The sequence below is a fragment of the Oryctolagus cuniculus genome, chromosome 2, assembly GCF_964237555.1.
Source record: "Oryctolagus cuniculus chromosome 2, mOryCun1.1, whole genome shotgun sequence".
Lineage (NCBI taxonomy): Eukaryota > Metazoa > Chordata > Mammalia > Lagomorpha > Leporidae > Oryctolagus > Oryctolagus cuniculus.
Genome location: NC_091433.1, coordinates 179,003,351 through 179,025,840, shown reverse-complemented (window position 1 = coordinate 179,025,840; position 22,490 = coordinate 179,003,351). Strand labels below are relative to the sequence as shown.

Genomic DNA, 22,490 nt, shown 5'->3' with positions numbered 1-22,490 from the left:
GGAATGGACGTCTGCTAAGTCGTGCTCTGGGCCTCCCTGTCCACTCCCCACAGACTTACCCTGTCTGGCTCTGACGTGAGAGCCAAGTCTTACAACTCTACACACAGGCACACCTCTTACCAGGGCGGGTGGGGGAGGGTAAAATTAATGTAGAACCCAAGACCCCTTTCACAGGTGTTTGTGCACCTGTGTTCACACGGCAGTACTCACAGAGAGCCAAGAGGGGCAAGCAACCCAAGTGTCCACCAACAGATGAGTGGGCAAGCGACAGTTGGTATGTGAGCACTGTGGAATATTATCCAGCCTCACAAAGAAAGGAGATACTATATTCATGGATACCAACTAGAGAACAGATGAACCTTGGAGACTTCATGTCATGCAAAACAAAACAGACACCAAGGCACAAATACAAGGGTCTTCAAAATGTTGGTGGGAAAATGGAATTAACAAATAAGTTTACTTGGGTTATGAAAAAATTTGGGAATCCAGGCATATTTTTTTCCTAATATACATCTTCCAGAAACTTTCTTTAAAGATTTATTTATTTACTTATTTTGAAAGTCAAAGTTACCGAGACAGAAAGAGAGAGATAGAGATCTTCCATCTGCTAGTTCACTCCCCAAATGGCCTCAACAGCCAGCGCTGGGTCAGGCCAAAGCCAGGAGCCAGGAGTTCTTCCGGGTCTCCCATGTGGGCAAGGGGTCCAAGCACTTGGCCCATCTTCTGCTGCTTTCCTAGGCCATTAGCAGAAAGCTGGATCAGAAGTGGAGCAGCCGGGACACAAACCAGTGCCCATATGGAATGCCGGCATCATAGGGGTGGCTTTTATTCACTATGCCACAATGCCTCCCTTCCAGGAATTTTTTTTAAAACTCCCCCTATGCATGGATTTCAAAAACATTTGCACCAAAATACTTTTAATGTCATTCGCATGAACTTTTCATAGTATCCCTCACAGTATGCAATCCCACTTACACGAGGTCCTCAGAGTATCAAATGGGGGTGCCGGGTTCTGGGGGAGGGGACAGTGTTGCCGGAAGTGCCGTCTCAGCCGGGGAAGATGAACGTGCTATGGAGACAGGTGATTGCCTCGCAGTGTGAGTGTGCTGCGTGGGTACATAAAAAACGGCTCAGATGGTAAATCTTACGTTACGTGTTCCATCACAGTAAAAGCCAAGGCCCGGGCTGGCCTCCTGGCCCCTGGCCCGTTGATGTCCTATCAGTCAGAGGCACTGCTCGCCTGACGGTTTGTAGAAGGCAGAGGCCCTCCCTGACTGCAGCCCCTTTCTGAGGATCTTAGCGGCCAGTATCCCGCGAGAACGGCCAGGGTGCCCTTGTAGAGGCTTGGTGGGTGTGCACACGGCCACAGCGCTGGCTAACTTGGCTTATGACATCCGCTCTCCCAGGCTACGGCCGGCCTCCCCCTGACAGCCTGGGAGTGAACTCTATCACTCCGGCAGCTCCCAGCATCATAATTGGGGTGACCCCTTCCTCGAGACCCAGGGGGCTGCACGCTGCAGGAACTGGAGCGCACTGTGCGTAAGGAGGCCCGGCTGTCGGGGCGGGTTGGCTCCTGGCCATAATGCAGAGTGACACCCGGGCACTTGTCACAGCAGGGAGCCCGGTGCTGACGCAGACGAGGCCACGCCGGGGCCCCCCAACAGGCACATTGTGCAGGGTTGAAAGGAGGCCAGCTCTCCCACCTTGGCCTCTGGGACCAAACGCGTTTGATTTGTTCTCTGGATTGACGTACATTCACCCGTGACTGCCTGGCGCACTCAGAGCAGGCGGGGCTTGGGGGCTTCAACGCTGTGACCTTTCTGTTTGCAAAATAAGAGTGGCGTTCCGAGCCCTGGACTGGCGTGGGGCTGTTAGGAGGACAGGACAGAGTCTGCTGGAAACGCCTGAGCCCGCGGTGGAGAGGAGCCATGAGGCTGACGTGCGGGAAAGCACTCCACACGCCGCAGAGGAAGACGGGGCCGCGCAAGGCCAACCTGCTGTGTCCGCTCCTACCTAAGGCAACAGCAAAGAACAAAGCATGCACATACATGCACACATGCACACACACACACACAGCGGGGAGGGTGGCTACTGTACACCTGCCCGCATCTCTTATCCGCGCGTCCCTGCTCTCCATGGGCACACGAGGTGCAGACACTGCCCTTGGCCCACTGCAGCCTACCTCTGCACATCACATCCTGCTGTCTGGCTCCAGTCCCTGCTTTGTGTTTGCTCTGAGTTCCCTCTCAGCTCCGTGGGTGCCCTTCAGGCTCCATCAGCAGGGGCTACCTCCTCCCTCCTCCCCATGGGCAGCGCTGTAGCCTCCCTGTCCCTTGCTGCTCCCTGGACTCTCTGTGGCCTCAGGGAGACAGGGCTGCCTGCCCCCTCCCCAGCCCTCCTCATCATGGTAGAGTGAAAGGAAAGGCATCTAAACCCCTTCAGGAAGAGCCGGTAACTTCTCCATTGAGTCTGAGCTATGAGTAGCCAAGGTGTACAGAAACACAGCCTCCACGCACTGTCACACACACAGGCACCTCCAGCAGATCAGGAGGAGGCTTCCTACCTGAGCACTCATGCCCAGTGTGTGTCAGCTGCCTCAGCACTGGGCGTGCAGACCATAAAGTACACCAGAATTTATCAGTGCACACACTGGAGCTCAGCACTGCAGGCTAAAGGAAGCAGGGGGCCTCTCCCGGGTACCTGGGAGAGGATGGCCCAGGGGCTGTTTGCTGAGATGCAGGCCACTGAGCACAAGGCCCCATGCTGGGGGGTGGGGGAGAAGAAGAGGCAGGTCCAGGCAGAGAGGAGCCTGGCACCTCCACGCCTGAGCAGAGGTGGGAAGACTGGCTTGGAATGAGGCCCACTGGAGCCTCGGTGATATCCTGGGCTGCTGGAGGAGGCTTTGCGGTGTGTCCAGAGTTGGTCAGGATTCATGCCGTAGTCTCACGACAATGGGAAACTCTTCCCTAATCTGGTGATTTACCCAGGAGGGAAAAGGAGGCTCCTAAGGGTAAGAGTAGGGGTGGATTGTTGAGCCCTTTGGGCTGGACCCCAAGCAGTGCTGATCCTGAACCCCACTTTGAAAAGCAAAGATACATGACGTCAGCTTCACTTACAAGGAAGCCACGTGGCCGTGGTGCCAAGCCACAGTCGGCGGCTGCATCCCTATCATATCCTCTCGGCTCCGTTCTTGCCCTGTTTTGTCTTTGCCAGGATGTCAGGAAGCCTAGGAGGCTGTCCGTCACCTCTGTTGGCCTGGGTGCCCAGTGCCCGGCTCCCTGGCTCTCTCGGAGGCAGGATCCTTGCTTGCGGGGAGGGACATGTGTGGAGCGGTCACTCTGTTGGTCATCTGGGCTGCAGCTGGGGTGACTCCAGAGAGCCTCTCCTGGACATGTGTGACATGTGGCAGTTTGTGTCATCGATCTCTTTCAGAATATGAGGTCTTCAGTGGCAAGGGTGTCGGGGTCTCTGCTATTTCACTGATGTGGAAACTTCTAGAGACTGAGAGCCTCAACTGAGAAAGGAACAAGAAGGCCCCTCTGGGAAGCTGGCAAATGTGTGCCCCCCAGATGCGTCCTTTCTTCATCACTGGCCCCCTGGGCTTTATTTGAGAATCCTTGTTGGAAGAAATGCAAATTGACTCTAAGATTGGCTCCCTGAATTCTCCATTCGAAGCAAATGCTGCAGACTGCTGATCTGGCAGTGGCCAGGAGAAAAGTGGGCAAGGAGAGCTTGGCTGGGAGCGTCTCTTGGTCCCTTTCCTGTTGCTACAGCAGAACGTCCCAGACTGGGTCATTCATAAGGGAAAGAAGTTCATTCATGGTTCTGGAGGCTGAAAGCCCTTCGGAGCGCAGGGCCAGCGTCTTCTCGGCTTCCGGCGAGGACCTTGTCTGTGGCAGAAAGGCACAGGGGCAGGCAAAGGCTGCAGAAGAGACACAGCCTGAGGGGCCAGCAACCTGCTCTCGGGGTAGCTCACCCAGTGCCCGGAGAAAGGCCCTGGCCCCTCCGCAGGGCCTGCCCACCCTGCCATCGCCACCACAACCACAGCCAGGGGTGAGCATGAGTTTGGAGGGGACAAACCTCTTTCAAACCATAGCAAAGCTCATCAGAAGCAGAACTGGGAGTCGCATGTGGCCCCGGGGGCCAGTCAGTGCAGGGACCCTGGGTCCTCCCACGCTGGGGTCAGTGGTGCCTGTGTGATGTCGGATTCTGATCAGCTTAGCAGGAAGCATGCAGGGTACTCCAGAATATTTCCATTTCAATGGCTAAAATGTTTGGGTCTTTTTAAGGTTGGACATTGAAAGGAATGCGTTTCAGTTATCTCAAGAACGTGTTTGTAGGTAAGAAAAATTGCTTTCACTGCCAACCCCAGCAGATCCTGAGGACGCTGAGCCTTCCTTGTTCCACCTGCTCCGTCCCTTCTTTTCCTTGTTCCCTCTTTTTCCAGCCTCTTCACGGTAGTGTCCACCGTGGTGTCGGCCTGTGTGTGTACCTTCACCACTCTATACCCTTCTACCGCTTCTCCGCGAAGCCCACAACTCCAAGGACTGGTGTCTCCACACCCAAACCCCTGTTAAGCTCCATCATCATGTCTTTGCGCCTCAATTCCCGGTGTCCAGACAGAGCCCTCCAGTCCCTTACAAACTGCGCCCTCTCCCACATCCCCCCCTTCTGTGAATGTGGCCCCAGCCCCCAGCTCTGAGAGCAGGCCCTGGCTTCCTCGCCCTTTGTGACTTCCTGTTCCTGTGCTCCCAGCCCACCACCTCCTCTGCCACAGCACACACCCTCGTCAGTCCTCTGCGGGCCATCGCGTGAGTGTGCCGCGAGATTTTCTGCAGTCTAGCTCTCTCGTGCCCACCCTAGCCCTTTGGAAGGGCTCACGCGCCCTCATCATGAGCCTTTGTCCACACCTGTTGTGGCCAATGCAGCCCCTGACCAGATACGCTGTTTAAATCCCCTAAAATGCAGTCAAATCTATAACCCAGTCCCTTCGGCTATAAGAATGCATTTTCAAGTGCTCGATAAGCCTGCGTGGCCCGTGGCCACCACATCCATGGGAGAGCACGGCTTAGGGAGCGTGTCCTTGCTGGTAGAAACTTCTGGATGGTGTTGGTCCACGCTGCCCTTGGCTCTTTCTTTCCTTCTCCTTTTCTCTGAATCCTCTCCCTTGCCCAAGAGTCACCAAAATGCACCCTTGCGTCCCACACTTCACCTCCAGCAGCACGGAGCGTGCTACTTCTCTGGAGTACAGAAGAACACAGAACTCTTTTGGGTTCAGTAGCCCAGACTCCAACTCAAGCTAACTTAAGCAAAAAGAGAAAGCCTGTTAGCTCTCGGCCCTGAAAGGTTCCGTGCTAGCTTCAGCACAGCGAGATCCGGCAGTGCCTGTGACATCAGAACGCTTGTGCGTCTCTCATCTGCTTCCCTCTGTGGCCGGCCTCATTCTCTGCTCTGCAAAGCACTTCCTCCCAGGTCCAGGGAAGATAGATGGGATTGGCCCCAGCCTACAGTACCCTTCCTGCTCTGCTGAGTTTTTTTGTTCTCTGAGTTCTTGTATCAGAGCTTAGGGATTAGCACCTGTTTGGGTGGAAGTTGCTGGATCTGTAATTACGAGCAGGGGGATAGAGCATGCTGACTGGCCTGGCCTGGTCCCCTGCACACCCAGAGGCCAGAAGCCCCACACTGTGTCTGCGGGGCTCCACATGGAGGGCAAAGACTCCCCAGTCAGGTGGAGGGGAATGAAGATCAGACGGTCAACACAGCTTCCGTGGCAGACTTCTGTTTGGAAACAGCCTCTCCACCCTCCTTTGACAGCAGTGTTCTGGATGCCTGGCAGCGTGTCTGAGCTGTCGGGGGAGGGAGACGCGGGTGGATGGAGGGGTGGAGGAGTGACGGGCGGAAGGCTGGGTGATTAGCCACCCGACGTGGGGAAGGGCCAGTCCCAGAACTTGGGGCTCACGCTGTGCTCAGCCAAAGCCCACTTCCTGTACTGGGTCTGGGGCTCCTTGGAGGTCAGTCCAACCCTGCCGGACGGTTGACTTCTTGAGGGCAGCCCTGGCCATGCTCACCTCTGCCACGGGTGGCCCTTGGTGCCTGGCTGGTGGCCGACAGCCTGACAGCAGTCCTGCACGTCTCTTTGTTCCAGCTGGATGGTGAGACGGGATCCAGCGGCAGCAGCTCCCCCAGCTCCCTGGTCTCAGTCTGCACAGCATTCTTACTCAAGCCCCCTGCAATTGAAAACATATTTTAAATAATCCAAGCCAGAAAAAAAACACATAATTGGTGCTCCCGGCGGACAGCAGTGGGTCTGGTGCCTTCTGTGCAGGAGGATTTGTGGATTTTGGCCACAGGTCCGGATCCTGGGGAACAGTAGGTGTGTCTTCCATCCAGAAGCTCTTGTTCCTGGCAGTGGCCGTGGTCGCATGGCTGCCGGGACTGTCTAGCAAACTAAAGAATTAATCCTGGGCAGTAATTAGCACTCCTGGGAGGGACCGGGGCGAGGGCTGCCTGCTGCTGTGTTGCTGTCGTCATCCCAGTGGCCTTGGGAAGCCCGAAGGGCTCAGTGGGACACCCAGGGTGGTGGTGGTGGCCTTGACAGTGCTTCCTTTTGTTGTGTGTTAATTTCCATCCCTGTAATCTCTTGTCTGAAATAGCCTCCCAGAATTTGGCACTCATATTTCTTCCCTGGTTAGTCCTTCTCCCATCCTCTCTTTAATTGCGTCTTTTTCTGTGCTTGTATTTATTAAGGAACACAAATGAGCTAGGCATTTAAAGGACTTATTTCAGTCCCATTAGACCCGCCCGACTGGAAGATTGGATGCCCAGGGAGGCGTCTGTGGATGAGAGGGCGCAGCCTGCACAGACATTAGCCCATTGGCCATGATCGGGTCTGCTGGGGGAGGCGGTGTCTGGCGCTCGCTCGCTCGCTCGCTCCTTCTGTCTCTGACTCTTGTGCTGTTCCTGCAGGGCAGGTGCACCCTGATGGGGGCAGCTGGCTCCCGGCAGTGGGCTATTTGGGGCATTGCTGAGTCTCCTGCTTTCGGGAGCTGACCTTTCCTGCAAAGCATGTGCCGGCCTCCGGGCTGGTTGGGCATTTGGAAGCCAACAGCCCCCTGGGGAGCCAGCGCCCAGCCTCTGTCCCTTCCTGTACTCCCTCCCCAGGGTGGAGGCAGGGGAGGGACTGTTCCTTCGGGGACCATCTCCCCTCTGGGTCCTCGTGGAGCCTGGCCCAGGCTCAGCCTTGGGGAAATGAACTTGAAAGACGGCCTTGGAACAGCTGCCCAGGCCTTGTCCTGGGAACACTCAAGGGAGGAACTGGGCTGCATTAACAGCGTCTCTGCTTGGTTGGAACCAGTCTCTTGGTGACCCTGGGCGAGATACCTTGAGCTGTTGGAGCCTCCATTTCGTCACCTGTGGGGTTACATCAGGGCAGGTGTACTGCCACGGCCTGATCCTTCCCAGGTCACAGCTTGGGGAAGGCCAGTGGGAAGCCACTGTGCTCCAGGAACCTGGCAGGGTTCAAGGCTACCCTGGCTGTGTGCCCCTGCAACCTGGGCCTCCTCACAGAGGACGGGAAAGGAAGAGGGTAAAGGAGCTGTCCCCTGCTGTGACAGAGAGGGCCCAAGCCACTTGCACACTCATTCTGCACACACTGCCAAGACCCAGCTGGAGTCACAGAGGTGCTGGCAAGTGTCCCACTGTGGTCCCCAAGAAAGGAGGACGCGGCCCTGGGCGCGCCCGTGGCCTCTGCCGCAAAGATGACACTCTGAGCCCCTCCCCAGGCCACTCGTGAGGGGTGGGTCAGTGTCCCAGGCAGCCATTCTTCAAGCATGGGGCTGGCCCTGCTGGACATGTGGAAGTGTTGTTTTTCCTTTCTGAGGTTTATGCAAATAACAGACTGAGGCAAGAAACCAAACCTGTGTCCTCACCTCTGAAGTCACTTGTTCCCATGCAGCCTTACCTGTTGGGTGGGGAAAGAGCAGGCGAACAGCAAGGCAGAGAGCGCCCCCACAGCCCACCCTGTCGGTTTCGGGGGCCGCCGGAACCTCTAAGCTATTTGGGATTTCCACTGCCCGAAGGCCTCTTCAGTAGCAGCTGAATTTTAATGACTACCTGAGTCCCTTTCCCAGAGGGAAGTCCATCGTGGGCACAGACGCGGCTGGGGACAGGGGGCTGCTCCCACCCGGTGTGCCCGGGGCTGCCACGGCATGGGTGGGTCACCTGTCAGGTCTTCCCGTGCCCTGAGCTGGTGTCATGAACACTCAGGCCACAGCCCCAGCCTGGAAGACTCTCCGGGGCTGGGACTCTGTGGGCTGGGAGTCTGGCCGTGCCACCAGGGGGTCTTGGCCATGGTTCCGAGCGAGACGTTGCATTCCACCAGCCCAGACTGCCCCTTCCCCGTGGCCATGGGCAAGTGGAACCGCTTTAAAACTTGGGAGAATTCATTCCTGTAACACACCCTGGCTGGTGCTGCCCCCATCAGATGGGCAGCCTGGGGGTGGGGCAGGGTAGGCAGGGACAAGAGAAGCCCTCACAGGGACCGTGCTCATGTGGGACTGCAGCATTCATTTTTCATTCATTCTCACTGAGCCCTGCGGGAGGCCAGCTACCCTCCAAGCCAGGACACAGCCCTGGAGGGAACCAGCGGCTGGGACCGGATGGCTGAGAGCAGGACTCATGGGTTGTGCTGCCTGGGCTGGACTTTTGGCTTTGCCAACTTCTTTTTTTTTTTTTAGCTTTATTTATTTATTCATTTGAAAGGCAGAGTTACAGAGAGGCAGAGAGAGAGAGAGAGAGAGGTCTTCCATCACTTCCCAGATGACCGCAGTGGCCAGAACTACGCTGATCTGAAGCCAGGAGCCAGGAGCTTTTTCCAGGTCTCCCACACGGGTGCAGGGGCTAAGGGCTTGGGCCATCCTCCACTGCTTTCCCAGGCCATAGCAGAGAGCTGGATGGGAAGTGGAGCAGCCGGGACTAGAACCAGCGCCCATATGGGATGCCGGCACTTCAGGCGGCAACTTTACCCACTGTGCCGGTGCCTTTGCCAACTTCTAGCTGGATGCCCAGGCAAGCTGCTTCACTTTTCTGTGCCTCAGTTTCTGAGACAGCCGTCGTGATGGCTGCCTCAGAGTTGTTATGTGGATTCCACAAGTTAATGTTTACGAAACACTGCCTGGTGGAACTTTGATTCCAGAGCAAACCAATGTGAATAAATAAGATAGTGCAGTAGAAGGCAATGAGAGCATCCAGAAATGAGACAGGAGAATAGGATGGTCAGGGAAGACTCCAGCAGAGAGTTATATTTAAGAGAACTGAAGGAATGGAGAAGGCCGGCCATGTGGATAACTAATAGAGGAACTAGCATGTGCAAAGGCCGTGAGGTAGAAGCTGGAAGAGTCGTCCCATTGTCCTGGGGCGGAGTTGGTGAGGGGGGTAGGGGTGGATGCAGGGCCTCCTGGATCTGATGGGGATGTTGGCTTTTTCCCAGGGTGAGAAGGAGCCATGGCAGGGACTTGAGAAGAGAGGTGATCTGGCTTGTGTTTTAACAGAATCACTCTGGCTGCTGGGTGGAGAGACTCTGAATGAGGGAAAGGAAGGAAGGGAGGGGATGAGGCAGGAGGCTCCACCAAAGTCCAGGTGAGAGAGGCCAGGGTGAAGATGCGAGAAGGGGCTGCAGTCTGCCAGGGAGCCGGGGCTGCAGGAGGCTGCGAGGTGGAGGGAAGGGTCCGAGGGCAGGGCTGGTAGGGCCCTGCAGGGCGTGAGAAGAGCAGTGGCTTCCAAGCCGAGCAGAGAGTCCTTCCCCCTGTGCGGCCTTGAGCAAGGCCCCCAGCTGAGCCTCAGTCTCCCCCACTGTAAACAGGAGGCAGTGCTGTGACTCACACAGATGTGGGCTTTCAGCCCACAGGTATACCATAGGTGCTCAGTAGCTGCTCCTGGCCGGTCCCCCTGCTGCCTCCTTGTAACTGGGTGAAGGCAGAGAACAGTCCCCGGGTCAGCAAAGGCTCAGGGTATGAGAACGCCGCAGGCACCATCTCGTGCCCAAGGCAAACAGAAAGGGGGTGTTGGCGTCTGGGTCTCTGACATCACCCTGAAATTCACCAGGCATTCCTGCGGGGGAGCCCCTGAGGCGGCAGGGAGAGTGGACGCCAGCACTGCTCCCCCAGGGGGCTGGCGCCAGGCTGATCCTCTTTCTTTGCACGAGGAATACTGGGCTCCTTGTATCCTAACCCCAGGAGTCCATCCCCTTGGTGCCAGGCTGGCATCTGACACCGGAGTCCCCCCTGCCTCAGGCGGGGACCGTGGCTCTATCTAGACTCCCTCCTTCCCCATCCACGGCCAGATGTCTCAGCGTCCTTTGTTGAACCCCAGACAGTGGGGTGTCAGCCCTGCTCTGTCCACCTGCTGCACGGCCCACCCTCTGTAAATGGGCTACTTGTGCCTGCACGCTGGGCACGGCCGAGCCCGGAGCAGATGGTCAGATTTCTCCCAGGGCTCCTACCTCCTAGACTGGGCTGCAGGCGTCTCTCAAGCCCACATGCAGGGGCCCTGACCCTGTCATTCCCAACTGCCCTCTCCCTTGCCTCTCCCCTGCACTTGGGTGGGCCTGGGGCTGAGCTCCACGCAGCCGGGATGTGGCTGCAGGCTGGGGATGTGACTGATGCAGATGCTGGCCGGGGGTGACCAAGGATGTGTGTTCTCAGGACTTAGTGGGGGATCAGTACAGAGGACCTTGTAGAAGCAAGGCTAGAAGGCACTGGGGCCACAGGAATAACCTGGAGAAGCCAGGAAGGCTTCCTGGAAGAAGTGAGCATGAGCTGGAGAAGGACTGACAGACTGTTGCCATTGTCTTGTGGTCTCAGGTAGGGCCCAAGGCTGAGCGTGAAAGGTACCCAGTACCCCTACATGAGGAAGTGGAGCTGAGGGGCCACCTGCAGTGCTGGCATCCCATGCAGACACTGGTCCAAGTCTCAGCTGCTCCACTTCCGATCCAACTCCCTACCAATGCGCCTGGAAAAGCAGTGGAAGGTGGCCCAGGTGCTTAGGTGCCTGCATCCACATGCGAGACCCAGAGCAAGCTCCTGGCTTCAGCCCGGCCCAGCCCTGGCCTTTGCAGCCATTTGGGGAATGAACTAATGAATGAAAGCCCCCCCTTCTCTCTCTCTCTTCTCTCTGTATTTTTGCCTTTCAAACAAATAAATAAATAAATCTTAGAAAGGAAGGAAGTAAAAGAAAAGAAAAGGGGAAACAGAGCTGGAGAAGCCAGGAGCCCCTCCCCTCCGTGCAGAACCCCTCCCCTCCGTGCAGGACCCCTCCCCCCATGCAGGACCCCATCCCCTGCATGCAGGACCCCTCCCCTCCGTGCAGGACCCCTCCCCTCCGTGCAGAACCCCTCCCCTCCGTGCAGAACCCCTCCCCCCCGTGCAGGACCCCTCCCCCCATGCAGGACCCCTCCCCTCCGTGCAGGACCCCTCCCCCCATGCAGGACCCCCTCCCCTCCGTGCAGGACCCCCTTCCCCCCGTGCAGGACCCCTCCCCCCGTGCAGGACCCCTCCCCTCCATGCAGGACCCCTCCCCTCCATGCAGGACCCCCTCCCCCCATGCAGGACCTGGCCGCGTGACTGCCTTCAGGTCACTGGGACCTGCCCATGCCCTGGCCCAGGAAAAGCACAGTCCACATAGGCTTGTTCTGAGGGCGGGAAGAGCTGAGGCGTGCACAGCCCTGCTGCGCGGGGCACGTGCGTGTGGGCGTGCAGCGTGAGCTCAGCCGTGGCAGCTCCCCATCCAACACGGAAGGAGGCACGGTGGCAATGTTGTCCTGGAGACAGCTGTAGCAATCATGACAGATGTGGGACCCAAAGGGGACCCCAAAGAGGCTGTCTGGGTCGACACGGCGAGCCTGCTAACACCCCACTGAGGTCAGCCTGCCTAACAGACCAGGTACAACCATCCTTACAGAGGATCCATAAGGAAAAGAGAGCAGTGGCTGGGTGTGGCTGTCCCTGCAGTCTGGGTGGTCCAGGAGGGCTTCCAGGAAGAGGCAACACAGAGCAGGGTATTCCAGGCCAGGGGCAGGGTCCAGCCCTCTGGGAGCTGCCAGGCCCCGGGGTTAAGGACGCCAATCACAGACCCTCAGGAGGATGTGTCTGAGGCTGAGACGGCCGGATTCTGAGACACTGTAGAGGAGGAGAGTTCAGCCCAGCGTGGGGGTCCTCTGAACACACATGCACATGCTGTCCACACACGTGTGCACGCACACGCTTGCACACCCCTTCCTCTGCTCCCTGTCTCTCCCCTCACAACTGTTTCTCCTTCCAGGCGCAGGCTAGGGCTATACTTCCCCGCTCGCTTGCTTTGATCAGTGCCAGGAGGACAGAGATGATGGGTGGTGCGTGCAAACCCCAGGCGCCAGGAGTGTGGTTGTACACACCCCCTTCTCCCGTCCAGGGCCGTGCTGGCAGCAGTGACGGGACAGGAAGCGTCAGTGCCCAGGCCTCTGAGATTTGGGGCTGCTGGTGGTCAGTGTAACCCACCTATGCAGGCGGATGCTACCAGAATTTTTTAAAAGTGGCCAGAATAGAAAACTGGCCCCAATAGACTGTTTTCCTGGGCATGCTTTCCCTTTGGAGCACTCTGCCCTGGAAGTGGAAGACTAGAATGTTCCTTTCTGCCCTAGGGCTCCGTGCCCTGGTTACCACCACTGTGGAGGAGGACAGCTGAGCGTCCAGCTAGGTGGGCGTGGGGAGGTCTCCCGAGACCTGAAGCTGGGAACGGCCCGCAGGCCTCCTGCATCCATCGGCTTCCCCACCGTGGGCCTGCGAGTCACGGCGAAGGTCGCTCCTGCATGGTGTCAGGTGCGGGACAAACCAGGAGGGGAAGACCCCAGGGGAAACACGGTCCTCATCGCTGCCACCAGCTGCCGGCCAGGGGTGGAGGTGGCAGCCTGGAAGCCAAGCATCCCTGCTTGGTTAATCTAAAAATAAACAGAAAGGCAACAAAAATCTATGTTTCAATTACTGCGCACAAGCTGTTCAAACAGCCAGCTCCGCACTGGAGATGTGAACCTGTCAACAGAGGCTGCCTCGTTTGCATGCTTGGGTGGTGACAAAACACACAACCTCGCAACGGGCTGCACTCTGGTCCGGGCTGGCTAGTGGTTTTGGGGTTTTTTAATTAAATTAAAAACACGGCCCTAGAAGGAAGACAATGGAAATCGCAGCAAGTACGTGAAGATGGGGCAGCCTCCCCAACACAAGACAGAGAAGGCCCTGTGGTCTGAAACCAGCCTGGCACCAGCACTGAACGGGGACAGGGGGGGAAGTGGCCAGAACCAGGGGACAAAGTCTCCCACATGTGACCCAAACTGCCCCTCCCCTGGGACTGGCTGCTGACTCAGAGGAGGCTCCAGAGAGTGGTGTGGGCCTTGGGCTCCCCAAGCCAAGGTGAAGGCCAAGGGGGCAGAGTGGCAGGGGGGTCTCCCCCTTTGCTGGAGGCACCGGGTCCTCTCCAGAGTGAACAGGGAAGCCCTGGCCGCCCTGCCTGCCCCAGCCCACACCGGCTGCCCCAGCCCATGCCCCCTGCGCCATTTCCTGGATTCTGCCTGCCGTGGAGGCAAGACCTGAGCCCCCCAGGGTCTCGCCTGCCCCGCAGTGTCTTGCCCTGAGCCAGGCATAGTGGGAAGGAGGCTGTGGGTGATTGGATGGGATTTGTCGAGGACAGGGCAGAGCATGTGTTAACCCCGGGGCAGGTGTGGGGTTTGCTTGGCAGGGAAAGGGGACACAGAAGAGGAAGCTGGCTCCTTGGGGGGACTTTGGACAAGCAGGAGGCCCCTCCCCTCCGGGGTGGGGGGGTTACCAGGGATGGAGCTGAGAAGGCCAGACACTCGCACTTGGCGTCTGCCGGTGACGGTGCCACGAATCCTACGTGCTGAAGTGGCCGTTCCGCATTCAGTCTGGACAGGGATTTTAATGTCCCTGGCCCTCGGAGCAATTCTGCAGCCACCAGCCCAGACACTAGTTATTTGGTGAAATAAAAGAGCAGTTGAGTCTCTCCCACGGAAGATAATATCCCGTCCCAGGCAGCATGATCTGCCGGCCATGTGACGGCCGTTCCCTAATGTTTCCAAATAGACTTTTGAATAGACTCTTGTCTGGAAGAAAGCAAATTGCAAGAGCATTTTTGGCAGCCAAATAGAGAGAGTGCATCCGTCTTTCTTCTTTGCAACTCTTGCCGCTGGGTCTGGCTCCAGGCACCAACTAGGATTCATTCATCAGCTCGGGTCACTGGAGCACCATTTCCTGTGACGGGAGAGCGCGTTGAATTAGTCAATTCTGCAAGATGCGGAATAATGAGGCGTGCCTGAGAGGCGGCCCTGAGCCGCCTCGCTGTGGGAGAAGGGCGGGAACTGGGGGGTGTACAGGACGGGGGGGGGGGGGGGGGGGGCAGGGCTCCTGCTTGCATTGTGTCCGTGAGACCACAAGAACAAGGAAGGAGGGAGGGGCGGCAAAGGAGGAGACCGGTGCTGCCGATGACTGTGGCTAATTCCTCCACCCCCCCCACTCCCGGGCCACCCGCACCCACGCAGCCCCCACATCCATCCTGAGGCTCCTAGGCTCCTCATTTATCCGCGCCTCCCTTTCTCGCTCAGTTTCTGCTGAGATTATGTTGCTAACTGTCATTTCCAATATCTTTTTTATTTTTCATTATCACCATTATAATGATTTACACCAAGAGCAAGAGCACAATGCCTCGTCAATTAGTCCCGGGAGAAAAGTCTCTGGATCATGTATGCTTTTTTGAGAAAGGAAAAAAAAAATCACATCAAAACCCCCAGCCAGGATTTCTCAAAGCAAAAGTGCACGCGGGGAGGGAGGGAGATGAGCCGCTTGGGCTTTTAATATTGTTCACCTGAAACGGACGCTGGATACCGCCTTTCCCGGGCAGGGAGATTGCTTTTTGCAGAAGAAATTGGGGCCAGAAAAGGAATCGGTGGCATTTTTCCTGAAACCTATCATCAGAAAAGCATTTCCAACATTTGTCTTTTTAGGTCATGCATTAAGCCCTGTAATTACGGAATATGGCTTTTCCCCAAAATACGTCTGGCCCCCAAGGCCATCCGGGGAGGTGGAAGGCTGATCCAGGGCTGCTGGACCCTATCCCGGCTGGATCTTAGGCTGGTGTGGCTCCGACTGTAACCTGTGCGAGGTGCGCGTGCTGACTTGTTGATGCTGGGCGAGGCCTGAGACTCTGCATTGGTAACGAGCACCTGGGGATGCCGGTGCTGCTGGCCCATGCGCCACACTCGGGAGAGAGGACTGGGGTCGTCGTCACCTGTGCCTGGCTTGGTTCTCTTCCTTCTGCATGATATGCAATAGGTCTGTGCTTCCATGCCTGCGCTGCTGGCTTTCCAAGGACCTGGGGCGGCTACAGCCTTTCCTGGGTGTCTCCCCGCATACCCACACGCACACGCACACGCACACGCACACGCACATGCACACACAGCGTTGCCTTGTGTCCTGGGCTGTGCAGGAGCTCTCCAGATGCCTTTTGCCTGACAGCCCCCTCCTCGTTTAAGTGTTCTTCCTACGAAAGGAGAAAAGGAGCAGACGGGGATGATGATGGCTCGGGGTGCATCCTTACCTACACGTATGCATTGCTTGGTAAACATTAAATATCGACAGCTCTGTGTGTGTTCATTGTGCCTCAATAAGGCAGTATTAAAAAAAAATGAGGGCCTTGTGAAGGGTCAGAGCATGGCCCTATAAGGCCCTATAAGGCCGTACTGGGGTTGGGATGACCCTGTTCGGATCATGCCCCTTTCCTAGTCCCCAGAGGCAGGTGGCACCCAGGGTGCTGGGTTGCGTCCTCCCCTCAAAGCTGTGTCCAGGCCGAGCCTGGGAAATTGGTGCGGGTTCGACTGCTGTTGGAGAAAGCAGAGCCGCTGCCTTAGGCCCAGTACCCTAAGGGTCTCTCTTACAGACACTGCCGCCACCTGGGGTGCCCAGAGTGGAAACAGGGGTCAGAGGACATAGCTCTGGCTTCTAATCGGATTTGCCCTATCCCTGCCCGCCCTTCCCTGCAACCTGGAGGGCCTGATGGAGACTACTCAGCTGGGTCCAGCCCTGGAGTCTACAGCAGGCCTCCCTGGAACCTTCAGGCTGCTAAGCAGCAGAGCCGGGCTGAGCCGTGCCAGCCTGGTGCCTGGGCCCAGGGCCTCCGTGCCAGACCTTGCTGAGTGGGGCCTAGTGGCGGGACGGCCAGTGATGACTGGGAATGTCGCCCAGGAGGGCGATGCTGGTGGCTGAGCGAGGCGAGGTGAGGTTCTTTCAGAGCAGAGGTGAAATGTGACAAGCTCCGCGCTCAGTTCACCTGGGGCCCTGATATTTTAAGGAAAGGAACTAAAAATATCACCGCCCTCAGGTTGCTCAAGCTACAGAAGGTGTGGGAGGGGTTGGCCTTGGCCCATGGTGCACAGGAGCTCCCTTGGCTGCTGCTGGCCCAAAGGGTTCCGGCACAGACGACCCCCACACGTGGCCTCCCACGTCCACACGCTTCAGGTCCACGTGGTGGTGCTGAAAACTGCCCCATCCCCGAGGAATCAGAGCAGGTGTGGGGCCTGGACCAGGAGTAGGCTGGCGAGGCAGAAATGGAGGGGACGTCTCATCCCAGGCTGTGTAAGTGTGAGTGGACCCCTCCTCCAGTCTCAGCCCCAGGCCCTCGCTCCCACAGCCGAAGGCCAGCGCAGCCCAGCACGCCACGTGCTCCCTGCTGTGTCGCTGTGGTGAGGCAAGTGTTTCCTGGGCGCTGTCACCTAAGGTGGAGGGAGCCCAGGGAAAGAGCTGGTCCTGTCTCCAGGTGCAAGACAAGAACTCACGTGGAGAGGGGACCACACCATCTATCGCTGGGGCAGAGGCCTGACCAGTCTGCCTTTGGCGAGCTCTAAGAAAGAGGGCAGCACAGGGCAGGCCCCCTGCAGGAGGGGCTGGAGTGCAGCCCACCCCTGTCCCAGGCACCTCCTCAGCTCCCGCTCGCAGCCACGCCAAGTCGTGGCCAAGCAGCTTCTCCAGAAGCACCCAGAGAGTTTCCTTTGAGTTGCATTTGCCAAGATGGTGTTCTGGCTGCTGCTGAGTATTTTGTTCCAGAAGAGAGGCTAAGAGATGCAGAGAGGGAAAGTGCAATAATAAAGACGGGCACAGGCTGTTCCAATCCGCCTGGCAACGCGTCTGCTCCAGATGAGGCCATCACACATTTTCCAATCGGGCCGGACGGGCTGCAGCTCATTCCTCAGCCAGCCACCTCGCTCCCTGACTGGAGGCAGCGCGGCTCCCCTGCCTTCCCGCGGATTAATCACGCCTTCGGGGCTCGCGCAGCCGGCCGCCCACTCCTTCGGCGGGTCTTAATGATAGCAACGAGGAAAGGGTCATTAGCCACCTGTGAGCCTGTGTGCAGTGTGCACACACGGTGCATGTTAATACGCGCGTGCCACTGCCAGCATCCAGAACACACAGCGTGTCACCAGATGCAGGCCGCCGCCACCCTGCCCGCGTGCACGGCAGGGCACGGCAGTCTGTCTATGAACAGGGACCCTCAGGGGCCAGTGCCATGGGCACCCAGACACTGCCCGCTCGGCTCCAGCCTCGCGCAGACAACACAAACACTTGGTGGCACGCAGCAACTCCTAATTACTTACTCATGAATTATGCATATTGAGGGTTTTCTAGGGGAAATCTGTGTGGTGAGGCTACTGGTCTGGTAGCCAGCAAGTGTCCACGAGACCGAGCCCCACACCAGCTGGTGAGATATTGGGAGACATGGCCTGGGCACTGAGGCCGAGCCGGGAGTTGGCTGGCTCCCCTCCTGCGGCTGTCCTCAGGCCCTCCCACAGCCCAGCTCCCCGTTAGCTTGCGCCTAGGCCACAAGAGCCCTTCAGAGCTGCAGAGAGAAGCCCATCCGTGCACGCAGGCCCCCAGGCCCATGCTACAGGATCCCCTACGTTGTGGATGTTTGGCCAATGGTGATCTTCCTCTCACTCCCAGTCCGTCCTCTCCCAGTGGCCCAGGGGAGACCACCCATGAGCTGTGTGTGTTCACAGACCCCAGAGCACCCACACAGCTTGGTAGCTGCTCTCCTCATCCTGGGAACCTACCCAGTCCCTGGGGGCCATGGGGCTGTAGGCCTGTGCTTTCCACCTGCAGCTGTGGGCTGGGGTCATGGCCCAGTCCACACAGGACTTGCAGTGTCTGCTGCTTGATCCGCGCAGCCATCTTGGCACAGGGAGGGTTTTTCATTCCCATTTTCCAAATGAATAAGCTGAGGCTCAGGAAGGTTTAAATCTGCATCCCTGAGGCCACATAGACTGGGGTTCAAACTCAGGTTCATTGACCCCTGCTCAGCTCTCTTTCCACTGCTCAGGACTTTACGTTTCAGGTCCCAGAGTGATGCTCTAGGGCCCTGAGCCTGAAGAACAGGGGAGGATGGGCCCAGCACTCATTCCACAGGCCTGATGGGCATGGCGTCACCACACAGGGCGCGGAGAGTAGACCCTGAGCACAGGGGCCCCGCAACTCTGCAACTCAAGGCCCAGCTGGAGCCCCAGGGCCAGAGAGATGCCCAGTTCGGGCTCTGGGCTCTGCCTGGAGCACTGTGCTCTGGGTTGGGGGAGAGGCGGGAGGGTAGTTCCAGAGCCTGACATGGCCTTAGGCCCGCACCTGCTGGGTGGAGGCCGTCTTGCCTACAGAGTGTAGCTCAGGCGTACCAGGTAACTTCTTATCAGACTCCAAAGGAGGGACCATCGCCTAGAGGTGGCCAAACGACTCTGTTGAAAATGGAGAAGCAGGCACACTGACACCACTAAAACTTCAGAGAGCATTCCAGTGTGCTGCTCCCTCCCCAAGGTTGCATCAAACCCCGAGAAGTTCAGGGTGCAGCAGAGAAGCCAGGACGTGTGTTCCAACTGGGCCCCAGGAACAGAGAGGAAGGAGGGCGTCGGGGACCTGAGGGTCCTAGGCACGGGCAGTAGGTGAAGGCTTGGGAAGGAGCTGGACTGCGGGGCTGAGGCCACTTTGTCATCTTGGTTCTGACCCGATTACCTTGACACCTGGCCGTCACCTCCGTAGTGAGAGCCTCCCCCATCCCTGCACCTCCTGGGTGCTGTGGCCCATGCCCGGATGCCCCATCTGCCAGCAAGAAGGGAGAACACTGACTTGCATGCATTGCCAATGGACGGGGAGCCCCAGAAAAGGGATTGGGGAAGTCCCCGCTCAGGGCTCCTCCCACCAGGGAGCTGCCCTGGGAGCCTGTGCCCCATCCCTTAGGAGGAGTGGCCCCGCCCTCTTCCAGAGTTGAGCAATGGAAGGGGAAGGCCTGTTCCACAGAGACCGGGATGCTGGTGGGCACAGCACACGGGCCTGGGTGGCACTTCCCAGGGATTCTCTGTATCATGCAAGAGTCGGCTTCACAGTTGCGGTTTTCCCCAGAGCCCGGCAGTCCCCCGGGGTCCCCACTGCTGCCTGTGGGGACATGGGGAAACGTTGCCCTTATGTTGGGGGATGTGCCTGCAGGCACTGAGGCACTTGTGTGTGGCTCTGAACTGGGGGAACTTGACAACAAAGCACCTATCAGAAGCATATCCGGGGACACGTATTGGCTCTGGTTCTATAAGGAGTTCCTCCCCTGCTGCTACTCCCTGAAGGAGAGGAGAAGAGAAGAAGGTGGGGCAGCAGAAGGCCTGGGCCGGCCCCCCCAGCTGTGTGCAGGGCAGAGGCCTCAACCTCACTGTACCCAGGCCTGTTGCCACCAAGTAGCAACCTGGATGCCCCGCCGGTGGCTGTGCGGAATGAGCATGATGGGACATCACGGAGGGCGCACCCAGTGCTGCCTGGCTGGCTCTGTGTGCAAAGGCGAGACTTGAGGCAAGCACTGAGCAGGATTCTCCCTGCTTCTCTCCTGGCTCAGCTTCCCCAGTCAAGGCCAAGGACGGAGCTTGGGGTGAGGGAACAGCTTTGTTGTGCACAAGATCTGAGGCCAGAGCCAAGTTTTGCAGAAAAGTACCCATCTCCCAGAGGCCTTGCAACTTTAACCCAAGCCCTGCAGGCACCACCCTCTCCCTGCACCCAGCCTGACCTGGGTCCCCCAATGAACTCGAGTTTCTAGATGCCAGGGCTAGCTACCCCCCACCCCGGGGGAGCCTGGGTCCCCTGTAGGTGGCCCCTCCACCTATCCCTTCCTCCACCTCTGCCCAGGCTGCCCATCCTCCTCTGTGGGGAGGTCCCCGTGCCAGGCTCCGCCAGGAAAGGGTGCCTACCTTGACAAGGAAGCAGTTCTGCATATTCTATCTGTAATTGCTTGGCCAGCCTCGTCAGAGGCACCTGGTCTGTGCAGGGCCTCCTTCCACACTTCCGGTGCTGCTCCAACACGCTGGGGTGCACATGTGCACCACACAGGACCTCTGTGACATGCTGGCTCGGGGCCCAGCAGGAAGTCTTTATGGTGCTGCCCCTGGAGCCGGTGCTCTGCCGGTCCCCTCGGTCCCCTCGGGGTAAACTATGCAATGCATTTCTTTCATTCCGTGTGAAAGGGGAAATTACATTGAGGAATGAAGTCTGACCCAAAGGTTGGCACGCGCATAGCTGGCCTTTGTTTTGAATCAGCTAATGAGGCTGCGACCAGACTGCAAGGCCTCTGGCTGCCCCCAGTCCCCAGCCCTCCCTGGAGTGCTGAGTGGGGAGGTGCAGGCTCCTAGGCCCAGGCTTTGCTCTCAAGCATTGGCACTGCGGGTAAGTGGAGGCGCCGTGCGACCCACCCAGCAGCTGCCGCCCCTCTGCACGTGTCAGGGGCAGAGGGGGCGCCTACCACTTTGAATGCCCACCCTCCTCACCTCCATCCTCCCCAGCTGGGAGGAGATGGTTTCTTTGGCAAAATGGGAGTTTGCAGTGTTTGGCAGGAATGTGGAGATCAAGTGAAGGGAGCAGGCAGGCCGGGCCAGGCTGGGCTCAGTGACAAGGAGACCATCATCCCCGTGCCTTAACACAGTAAAGATCTATGACCCCATCGGCGCACAGGCTGGCCCCCGGTGGGCAGCCTTCTTCCCTGGGAACAGCACAGGCTGAGAAGTGTAGCCACCAAGTGGCCATGGCAGGTGAGGCAGTGTTGCCGTTGATTTCTCAACAATGTTGCAGACAGGCTACTCCAGACACTACAAACCTTAGAAATAGACTATCCAAAACATGCTTTCCCTGCTAATCAACCTATACCCATGGCACCATGTGCGTTTACGGATGCCAACAAGTCACTCTTTGGAATAGTGATCAAATCTTTAACAGAAAAAGATAAGATCCATGTAGAACCCCATGGGGGATCAGTACAGTTGGGAGAAATAAAAGCAATAGTCAAGGTTCTACTCCTTAGCCAAGATGGACCGGTAAATATATTTTTGGACAGCAAATACTCAGTACAGGTAACAAAGGCGATCCCTTTTGCAGTCTTTAACCCGACCAATAAGCCAATTGACCAGATGTTCACAACACTTAAAGAGCTAATTGAGAACAGAAAATACCCATGGTATATCTCACACGTAAGATCACATACTGGGTTACCTGGCTTTATTTTCCAAGGCAACAGAAAGGTTGATCGTCTTATCTCCTGCAACACGGCTTCCATTGGACACTTAGAACAAGCCCGTATTTAAACCAAAAATTTCATATGTCAGCAAGCAACATAAAAATGCTTTTCCCAGAGCTAACAATGAGCCAATGCAAACACCTAGTGCACTCTTGCAAGAATTGTGCACCCCTCGCCCCGTTAGGCCCACCGCAACAAGCAGGAGTGAACCCACGAGGCCTTGCTCCTAATAAACTATGGCAAGTGGACGTCACCCACATTAATTCCTTTGGTAAACTTAGGTTTGTCCATGTGGTGGTAGATACTTATTCAAAGGCTGTATTTGCAACAGCCCAATCCTGAGAAAAGGCTAGTAACGTGATAAAGGCGGTTAAATCAGCCATGCTGGTCCTTGGTGTCCCCTGGACCATAAAGACTGATAACGGGCCAGCGTATACATCACAGGAATTTAATTCCTTCCTGAAATCTTGGAACATACAGTCTGCCACAGGTATTCCATACAACCCACAGGGACAGGCAATCATTGAAAGAACTCATAGGAAGATTAAAGATCTCTTACAAAAACAAAAAAAATCATATGCCCTCAGACCCACAGCTTGCTTTGACTGAGGTCCTTTTCACTATCAATTTTCTTTTGATTCCCAAGGGATCAGCCCAGCTTATAAACACTGGGGATCCTTTCCATCCCAGACCCCAGCCCCTATGGGTAGGTGGAAAGACCCCCTGACAGGAGAATGGAAAGGACCACACCCTCTGCTAACCAAGGGTCAAGGATATGCTTGTGTCTTTCCAGAGAATGCGGAACAGCCCATTTGGGTACCAGCCAGAAACATCAAGCCTGCAACTGACAGCCAACCAGAACCAGCTGAACAAGA

At 57.2% G+C, this 22,490-nt stretch overlaps 1 protein-coding gene across 5 annotated transcripts in view; it reads left to right on the top strand.

Annotated features, from left to right (window-relative positions):
• KLHL29 (kelch like family member 29) overlaps nt 1-22,490 on the top strand; it is a 283,407-nt gene that overhangs the window by 136,863 nt on the left and 124,054 nt on the right. The window contains exon 1 of one of the 5 annotated variants that reach the window (XM_070069370.1): nt 14,449-15,201. The exons of the other annotated variants lie outside the window; for them this stretch is intronic. The gene's annotated coding sequence lies outside the window, so the exon portion shown is untranslated. Of the gene's footprint in view, nt 1-14,448; nt 15,202-22,490 lie in introns of those variants that run through there. 5 annotated transcript variants of the gene reach the window in all.